This window comes from Ambystoma mexicanum, chromosome 11, assembly GCF_040938575.1.
Source record: "Ambystoma mexicanum isolate Mex_15411 chromosome 11, UKY_AmexF1_1, whole genome shotgun sequence".
Taxonomy (NCBI): domain Eukaryota; kingdom Metazoa; phylum Chordata; class Amphibia; order Caudata; family Ambystomatidae; genus Ambystoma; species Ambystoma mexicanum.
Genome location: NC_090934.1, coordinates 4,229,082 through 4,239,353, shown reverse-complemented (window position 1 = coordinate 4,239,353; position 10,272 = coordinate 4,229,082). Strand labels below are relative to the sequence as shown.

Genomic DNA, 10,272 nt, shown 5'->3' with positions numbered 1-10,272 from the left:
CAACGACACCTGAACAAGGACTAATCCCAATGGATGCATATAACGACGCACAGACCTCAGACTTAAGAGCTACTATTACAAAGTGGCAGCCCAAATGCCGGCTACCCACACTCTGTACAGCTCTGCCCTGCACTCAGGGTAGGTCAGCGCTTTAAAACAATAAAATAAAATAAAATAAATAGAACCTTTCGGTGAATCAGTAGCAAATTGAGCGAGGTGCATTTTGCTCCTTTCAAGAAAGGGACATATATTTGCGGATGCAAAAACTGCTTTCTCACTTGTCATCAATGACTTTGCCAAATGCAGATGCAGTATAATATGGAACTTATTGCAATTTGAGATAACATATTGATATTGTTAGCAGAAAAAAACATGTAATAAAGTGAGTTTTACACTTGAACAATAACAGCTGATTACATTTGTTGAATCTATTTGATAGAATGTAATGTAATAAATGAAGCAGTATTTTTTATTTAATCAATTATGCTTAGTATATATTAAAAAAAACTTACCATGTTTTGTTCGCAAGTGGTTTCTAAAGTTGAATGAGCGGGTTATTAGGATAAAGCAAATAGGACAGTGCCAATGGTTTCGATTTTTTGTCTGTAGTTGTAATTGTGGACAATTGCAAGGAATTATGTATCCATCTGTAGAATTTAAAATAATACATGTGCATTACGAAAACAACATAAACACAGCGAGACATAGTTGATTAAAATAAAAAATTGCTTTTCAATGATGTGATTTGGAAAAAAAAGAGGAATAGGTATAATGGTTTCAGTACTTGTTGATACTCATTGGTGCCACAGTCCTTCTGTAACTCTCGAAAAAATGGAAGGGGGATTTAGTCTTTTAATACACAATACTGGATGTGGTTGTGTATGATCAATATCGCGCAGCTGTTAAAGCGGTAGCACCATGACACGAGACAGGATACACCTACACAAGCAGTGGACAAATATGAAGCGTAAAAGGGGCTAGCAGATTTAAAAGGACCAAGAGGCACTGAACTCTGACAAATGGGAAACAGCTACCATCTGGACAGCAGAGGAGGAAAAGGTGCAGCCAATTATTGAAATGGAGCGGTTGACTGGCTTACAGAGGGGTTGTGATACTTGTGCGACAAATGCATTTGACAAGCCCATGACAAAAAAGAAAGCATGTATGGCATGCAGCCAAAAGTGTCTACTCAATGCAGGCACAACATGTGAGTGCATACAGAAAGGAGTCATTCATCAATGACTATGGAAACAGGATCAATCAGGTAGGCATACAACAGATGTGTACCATTGTAACTGTACACAGCATGTACAACATGTAAATACACACACACACACACGACAAAAGCAAAGAGAGCACCTGCTGTGATGAATGTGGACTATTCGTCCATTTTCTGCAGAGGGGAGCCACCACCTTTAAAGCTAGTGATGTAAGCAGACTAAGCAAGACCCACTTTAGGAGGCAGGGAAATTGCGACCACACTAAGAGTGACTCCCCTTTTGGGGACAAGCACACACATTCATGTAAGCAATTCCCTGCACAGAGTACAATGTGTGCCTACATGTGAATTGGGAAGACTGTTGTTACTTCTGTTTTGGACTCTACAAATAGTTACCTTTCTTCAATCGCTTTGGCTTCAGGTAATGCTGCACTAAACAGTTAAAGAGTAGCAACAATCCCCTTTTGATTGTCATGACATACTGTGAGAATCCCTGGGTATTCTCCCAGTTAGACCCCGGGAATCCCTTATTCAGGTGGCCAGGACACGGCCATCGCTGCTGGATAAGTTCCTGGGGGTCGACCAGTGGGGGAGGGTCATCTGGGTAGGGGATCCCAGGGTTATACTCTGGGAAATGCCCCAGGTGAGATGCGGTATTATACCGGAGAAAGGGACGAGGACCACAAGGTCCCCGAGGCTTTTATGGGCTGTAGTAAATTGACCTACCTTCCACCCGATAAAATTACCTTTCGAGAATCCATCATCCCCTCCACCTCTGTTGAATATATTACAAACCCTGTTGTATTCAGAAACAATATTTCTAGGAATCCTTGCTTTCCTGTTCCCTATTCAAATGCTCCCCATCATTTTCCTTCACATTCCTCTAATTATTATTTCCCGAAACCCCAGTATACTGCATTGACAAAACACTACGATTCCCACAATCCCCTTTGTTCATTTCCCCAGCCCAGCCAATCCCGTCCTTCTGATTATTGTTTCCGGAAAATCCCAATCTCCTGGAACAGAGTACTATCATTCCCACAATTTCCTATGTGCTGTTCTATATCCGGGTCATTTTTGTCCAATTTGCAAACCTTCCCTATCATACCCCGTAGGACACGCAGGTACTATACCACCCTCCTTTTCCACTCTGAACCTTTCATCCCAGTGTGACATACAACAGACTTGTAATGTTAAACCTGTGTACCTGGCAGGTCCCAACCAGAGGGTCAGGCAAAGTCAGGAGATTAACTTGAACCACACACACCTGATGGCCCTTCCTTTTACCAACAGGGATGAAAGGTGGAGCAGAAGAGTGCAGTACAAGCAAGGCGAGAAAGACAAGCCTAGCAACATCACGACGAGACGGCTAACACATGGATGTTCAAACCAAGGAGAAAGGTGGCAGAAAGCGAGAGGGTGGCGAGGCAGAAGGTAAACTTGCACTTTTCGTTCCAGACCCACAGAACCTTCACTGACTTGTCCTGAAACAGATGTGAACGGTACACAGGGCAAACTTATGGCGATAACCAGGAGCAAGGGAAGCTCCCGCGCCTGTGGTACCGTCCTTGACTCAATGAAAGCCGAAACCAAGCGGTGCAACACAGCTGGTGAGTCGAGGGGAGAATCGATAAGCACCTGGCTGTGTTGAGTGAAAAGCGACAAGTGGCAAGTTTAAGCATATTAAATTGAATTGTGATTGAACTGTAAAAGGTGGTTAAGGGGAGACCAGCTGAAGAGGGAAACCAGCACCATGTGGGTGCTAACTCGAGAAGTGCTGTTTACTCCCCGCTAGAATAGAGCTACAGAAACCAGAAGGCCATAGGAAGGCCACAAAAAGAAAGTGGTCATACGTGAGGGTTGAGCAAAAGCCCCGTATAATCGAAAGACTTTGATTCGTAAGTTGGCTAAAAGTAAGGGAAGTGAGTCCCGAATTGTGAATGAAGGAAAGGAACGTGAATCCTGCAAACATTTCAAACCAGTAGAAAGTTTTGAAAAGGCAATAATGAACACGGAGGGGGGATGCCGGAGGAGGGGGACAAAGTCTAAAAGTCCCGAGAAACAGAGTGTTAAAGTGAACCCAAAAAAAAGGAGGTCCACTGAACTGTTTGACAAAGATTAAGAAACTAAGAAGAGTCCGAGCCTGGACGAGAGAGATCCGGGGTGAAGCTAAAGTCAGCAATGGAAGTTGAGAGATGCCCGAGCCCGAACGAGGGAGATCCAAGGAGTGAAGCTATCATCCAAAGTTTAATGAGAAAAGAATAAGAGATACAAAGAAATACAATTGTGAATGGGTCAGCCCAGAAGAGGCAGACAAAGGGGTGAAGTTGCCACCGTATCTGAATCTCGGATTACAATTGAGAAGGGCCAGCCCACAAGAGGGGGACCCAGGGGTGAGCCCATCACCCAGTGTATATTGAGAACACACTTTTATTTGTTAAACAAACTTTTATTTGTTAAAGGAAGTTTTGTTTTTGTTGTTTGAATACATCAAACCCTGAAGGCATTAGACTTTCAAATGAAACGATACTTGGAAATCGACAGTCCTGAGAACAGCCATTGGAACTTTCATCTCATGACAGAGAATCCCGAGAATGTACTGTACTGCAAGCTGCCATCTTATTCCCTGTCTAAAACATGGGAAAGGGAGACGCAAGCCACCGCATACTGATGTATCATTTTGAGAACACTTGTTTCTTTTGATGAGAACTATCTCACACACCCTTTTGGTATTAGTTGTGAGGTTTGGCAATAGGTTTCTTAGTATAGGCCACTTTGATTTGACACAACACCACTAGGACTGTGTTATTTGTCATTTGATGGTCGACACTTGTTCCCATCTTAGATTTATGTTTAGATTAGGTGTTTTTCACACCATCACACCACTTTCATTGTTCAATAAACACCCTTCAACTGTGATCACTTGTGTTCTGTCTTAATTGTTGTCACCATGAGTTCTTCACAGTACATAACTCAAAAGAGAGAGAGAGAGAATCCTATGCAGAGGTAATCCTACGACGAGAGGATGTCATGGAGGGGCAGAGCCAAACTAGATGCGGACCCGGCGTTAGCGCGGGACGTGAGATGATCACTAGCAAGATACTAGAAGACTGGCGTCCTGAATGGAAATTAGGCCAAAGTAGAGAGAGTGAGACGGAGATGCTAAAGCAAAGGCCCGCTCGGTGCGGCATCCACACAGAAGTCGTGGTGGCCCTGGGGCCCGTTACAAAAACGGAGTCCAGACCGCAGCAGTGATTGGTTCCCCTATCGGCGCATGAAAGGTGCATCAGCTGACGAGCAGGGTTGAAAAAGGAGAGAAGATTCTCCCGAAGAGGTAATGCCGCTGAGAGGGCCAAACAGATGTATGCACATCTGTGAGAGCCTAAAAGGTTATGGAAGACATGAACAAATTGAACAGACAGACATCCACCAGAGACAACGATAAAGCAGGTGTTTTGGAGAAAAAAAAGGGCTTTGGGGAAAACCCGGAAAGCGCGACATTGTTTAGTACTATCAGGCATAGAGGTATGATTGTCCTAAAACACTCTCTTTGGGAGATGGGTGGCCCATTATGCATGTATGGTATGACTATTTTGGACAGTTGTATGACACAGGTGCTGAGAAAGTTGCTGTCATACCAATATTGGGAGAATCTATTAAGGGTGCAGGATAGTGGTGGGATAGGGCATTAGATACACTACACACCTCTTACATACTAAGCATCCATAGCAGGAGTGGTCACTTGGCACCTGTGGCTACCTCACAATACCCTCCTAGACTTACCATTGGACTTCATGACATAGAGAAGAGCATATTGTGATATAAAAATACACAAACAGCAATAATGAAGAAAACACCTTGATGTGTTATGCTATTTATAGAGTTTTGTTACTAATGGGATAACAATGGTAAGGGTTGCCTCAGGAATGGCGCACTGCGACCAAGTGTGGAATCTACAGACCTTAGTCTCCAAGGGGGTGGAAAATGAGACAGATCAGAGGAGGGATAAAGATGGATCTGTTTTATTTTAAAAAATATTACAGAGAGTGAATAATGTGTGATGTCAAAACAGACCCACAATAAATGTTATGAAAATGTAATCTGTTGCAATACTATACCTTCTGAACCATTGGTAAAGAGCACTGCTAATTTCCAATGTTGAGTAATTAGATGTTGCTCAGTACATTGTACTTTCTTCTTGCAAAATGTGCAGATGTCGCTTTTGCTGCAGATGAAGATGAAATCATGTTGGTCTGAAAATCCAAACTTCATGTTTCTTTTTTTATCTGTTGATCTGTGAATGACATGCAATATTTAAAATATAATTAAATAAGAAAAAGAAAACACCATGAATACAAATCTAAATAAAATTAAACCTATAATTCATGTGCATTGCCAATGCAGCATTTCCTTTTAACTTTGCAAAAGCACCTCTATAGGGCCTAAAAGGAACACACTAGAACCCTTGCCTTATTAACTACAATCCGCCTTCTGAAGACTGATGGAGGCATTGATGATGTTTTAGGCCTTTGGCATGCAAAGAAAGACAAAAGTAGTAAATATAGCATGAGATATTTAGTGGCATCTATCCTTCTATGAGAGCCGTTCCTTAATAATTTGTTTTGGACAAATAATTAAGCGTGGTGTCAAATTCAAAGCTTAGCCTTGAAAAACCATGTGACTCTTCCTCTATAATCTTAACAACACATTTGGAATGAGTTATTTAAAGCTATCCATTCTTTCAGATGCACTACAGAAATAATCTAGTCACATATGTTCTGTATAACAAATAGATGATTTAGGAAAAACGGAGCAAGGCATGTGTAGCATCCACAACACCTGCTTGGAGGGGATTAGCATTTTCTAAGAAAGAGGGAGAGTACCTTTTTCCTTTTGGTGGTGTTCCTTTGTCACGTGCTAGCAACACTACTTTGTATCTGCACAGATCCCGGAAAAAGGTTTGAATCTTAAATACCAAATGGATTGTGCCATAAAACCTGTTTTTGTAATTAAATAATTGTAGTACTATGTGCCCAAAAAAAGGGTACCGTATTGGTACTTGCCTACGTTCCTAGCCATTTAGCATTGTGGACAAATGCTAGTTAAAATTATGAGTAAATATTACTAAGAATACTTCAGCCAGTGCACAATATATGTGTAGCCCTAGAAAACACTTTGTTAAAATGTGATCATGTTTCAAATCATACAGAATGCAACGTGGGACATCTAGTACAGCGGTGTATTATATTTACGAACGAAAAGACTGTTTTCTTTTCATTGCTTTTCAAGTACATTATGGGATTTAATGTATAAATAGAGCAAATGAGTGATTGCTAAAAGTTTTTGAATTAATCGTAACCTCTGGCATTGCTCGAGGAAACACTCTAGGCAATCATTCTTCGGTTTGCCAAGCCTTTACAGAAGGGGAGAAAAACATGTACAAATAAAATATTTCTCCACAAAAAAGGGGAAGTCTATCCAGGACACATTTTTAAAATCCATTGACAACAAGCAACCACAGACATATTTCAGACTCATTCTGCGTCATCAGCAAGGTATTACATGGGTCTCTAGGCACACCATGTTCTGGACCCACATCTGGGCTGAAACATGTGTGGGATTGATTACATTTCTGTGCAGAGGGGTGGTCTGCAATTCAGGCTGCACCGCTTACATTAATGGTAGGACCAAAGCAAATGTAAATATAGCTGGTTCCTTTTTGCAACAGTGAACACATGCTTAATATATGGTGTGGAAAGTTGCACAGAGCAATGTCAGTGGTTAACATCATTTCATAATATCCCACCCCTCACATGTTTTGGTTAAAGTATGTATGAATGTATCAACATTTGGGGAAACAATTGCAATCAATCATTGCTTCACTGCACACTTAATTTTAGGGAAGACGTATAAAGAAATATTCATTAAATAATAACATAAAGGTAACAGAGTAATTAGGCACTGGGTGGGAATTAATATATTTAGGAAGACTTCAAAAAACACTCACTCAATGGATTACTGTAGGTTCTTGGAAATAATTACTTGGTGTAGTCACCTGAAAAGTGCTAATAAGATCATTATACTGATTGATGATGTCTGTTCCTCTGTGCGATAGAAATCCTAACTGACCAAAAGTGCAAAAATATTTAAGAACTGTTAGGTAGTAGAAGTAGAAGCAGGCCAAAAAGGTGGCATGTTTGTTGGCCTAAACTCATATTTACCAAAAGAATTACAAAAAACCCTATCTGTCCCTAAAACTAAGAGGGGTTTCCCTGTATCAAATAACAATAAGGATGATGTTAGAATGTCAATCAAAAGCAAATAGTTAAATGCCCTGTGCCCAAAACCTATTTCCGACCTTTACACTCCAAAGAAAACTGTAACATAAGTGATACACTGTTTTCAGAAGGATGGATCCATCCTCCACAAATTTCATACCCTGCTCCTTTATTTGCTCTGCACCCACCCACCCCTACTGGGGCACAACCAGGGTATTCCCTTCCCTGCCCTCCACACCCACCCCCACAAGCCCTATTTGGCCCACATCTCCGGGGCAAAGACCACTTGTCCCCTGCTTACTTTCATGCATACTCATTAACACAAAATCTGCTGGCAAAAAGAAACACATCATATACAACTTAATTCCCTCGGAAAGTCCAGACTTCACTTTCATCACAGAAACCTGGTTCTCTGATGTCTTCTCATCCATCGCACACGAGGCATTCCCCCAGGCTACACACAGCAGCCATAACAGAACTAGCAGAGCAGGCTGGATTGCATCCTCCACAAACCAAACCTCTTCATTTCACACTCCACAAAACAAGCCTGGAACACAGACTGCAAATCCTTCCTTGTGACATTTCCCATCAACCCATATCTTACACACAGTTTTTACTCATCTACAGACATCCAGCAAACACCTCCTACTCAAGGCAGGAAAAACAGATATCATAATTTGCGGGAAGATAGCTCTCTTCCCCCAAACCACCCCTTGGTCATCCCCCAAAACACTGCAGCTACGCTCCTACTGGACCTTGGCCAAAGAGAGCACATGACGCCCACTGACCGTGCCCTCCCTGGCTTTCTATAGGGTGACAAGCCACTTTAAAACAATGAGCATCACCCACCATGCCCTCCACAAGACAGGCCCAGAATACCTCCAAAAGAACCTCATCAATTACCAACCCAAAAAAAACTTGCAATCAGGCAACCAGTCCATGATTCACATTGGGTTAGTGTTAGGAGAGGATCCAACCTATGTGGATCTCTCCATGTAAACATGCCGTATATAGTTCTTTTACATTGATTTCTATTGTAAGCCTCATTTTAGGGGCCTGTTTGTTCTTAGAATACTTGGTGCCTAACTACGGTCCCCATGTATACTTGTTGTGATTCGGAATGTGGAATGGTGGGGGGTTGGAGGTTGAAGCTCTGCAGGGAGTTTGTGTCTGGCTTCCAGGCTGGGTTTGTCTTACCCTGTCTCTTGAACTAAACCTCCTCGAAGTTTCTTCTTGGTGTGGCGTACTTTATTGGTGGGGCCCTCCACAACAGTTATTCAACCACCTCTGAGGTAAGCCAGGGCAGCAATGAACCTGCAAATAAATTGTAACAGGCGACAGAGAAAATAAAGTCCAGCAGAAAACAGGACAGAATGCAGGCAACATTTGCGAAACCAGGAAAACAGCCGAAACCCAAGGGTAGGTATCACATTCCATGCTCATGGAAAATAACCGATGGCAACGCCACCAACTCACACACATCTGCCAACACACAACACTCTTAAGATACAACACACAGCATATCTGCCATAAAAATACAGCTTTCACTTACGACAAAAATTCAGTCTGGATGGACACATAATGAATCTGCCGCGCCTGCATACTATACCGATGATCGTACTGCACCCATCCACATGCCACCTTGATATTGGTAGGTAGTAGGGACTTGACTACCCCTATCCTACTTTGTATTGACCATAATACACAAAACCATTCTAAAATCATCAGAACAAATGTCTCATACCTAGGACTCTGCTCCATCAGGGGCGTTCACCATTTGCGAAAAGGCAGGGCTATACAAATGACAAATTACATCACATTATATGACCTTTCGAGAGGCTCTGAAAACTTTCATGGGGAAAGCTTGAATGTGTTATATCTAAGGGCTGTTTAAACTAAATATGAATATTTAGCAACATTTGTAAATGATGTTTTCATGATCATGCATATACTCAGAAATAAAAGTTATAAATATTATCAGTAGGATATGGTTGTTTTGTACTTATCATAGTTCGTACAGTCAAGTGTGAAATGCATGAATTAATGTACAACACACACTTTAATATTGCTAGCATACTGTTTTTGAAAAAATGTACACAATACAATTGACATTTAAAGCATTAAACAATAACAGATTTAGGATTGAACTGTTTTTTAAGTTTAGTACTATTCAAGAAAAGCACAAGATGCAAATACTTACATTAAATTGTTTCGATCCTGCAAACTTTCAGAATAGCACGTGCAGTTTGTTTAAAGATGTAACTCAAAATAGAAAAGGGACCATCACTGGACCATGTGACCGTTCACGTTAGAGGAAGAATTTGAAGGACTCATAATTGCATGTGCAGTTTACGAATCCAACTCAAACTAGAAAAGGGACCATCACTAAAACACATGAAAGTTCACACTAGTGTCTGAACAACTGATTTCCACGGGATGTGTTGGTCTGGTGGTTAAGGAGCTAGCCCCGACATCGGGAAGGCTTGTGAGTGATCGAATCCCCTTAAGAGCTTTCCATTTTTATTTTTAAAATAGGATTATAATTAATTGGAGCTTCCCATTTTTATTTTGAAAACAGAGGATTACATTTTAAAAACGAAGCGACATTGGGACATCTATTTGTTTTGCCGTGGAAGTGACACGCGGGACATCTATTTGTTTTGCCTGGCATGTGACAGGTGTTACTTAGTTTAAGTTAGAGAAAATAAATTCCTGCAACGAGCGTGATAGTCTAGTGGAGAAAGAGCTAGTTTCAACACCACGAGGTCTTGTGAT

The 10,272-nt window shown here is 41.4% G+C and overlaps 1 long non-coding RNA gene across 1 annotated transcript; it reads right to left on the bottom strand.

Moving 5' to 3' along the window:
- Positions 1 to 526: 526 nt before the first annotated feature.
- LOC138504651 (uncharacterized) lies at positions 527 to 8,813 on the bottom strand. The gene is made up of 3 exons (XR_011279881.1): positions 8,695 to 8,813; positions 5,338 to 5,513; positions 527 to 647 (listed from the first exon to the last, which is right to left on the bottom strand). It is a non-coding gene; the product is annotated as an uncharacterized lncRNA (long non-coding RNA).
- Between the last annotated feature and the right edge of the window lie 1,459 nt (positions 8,814 to 10,272).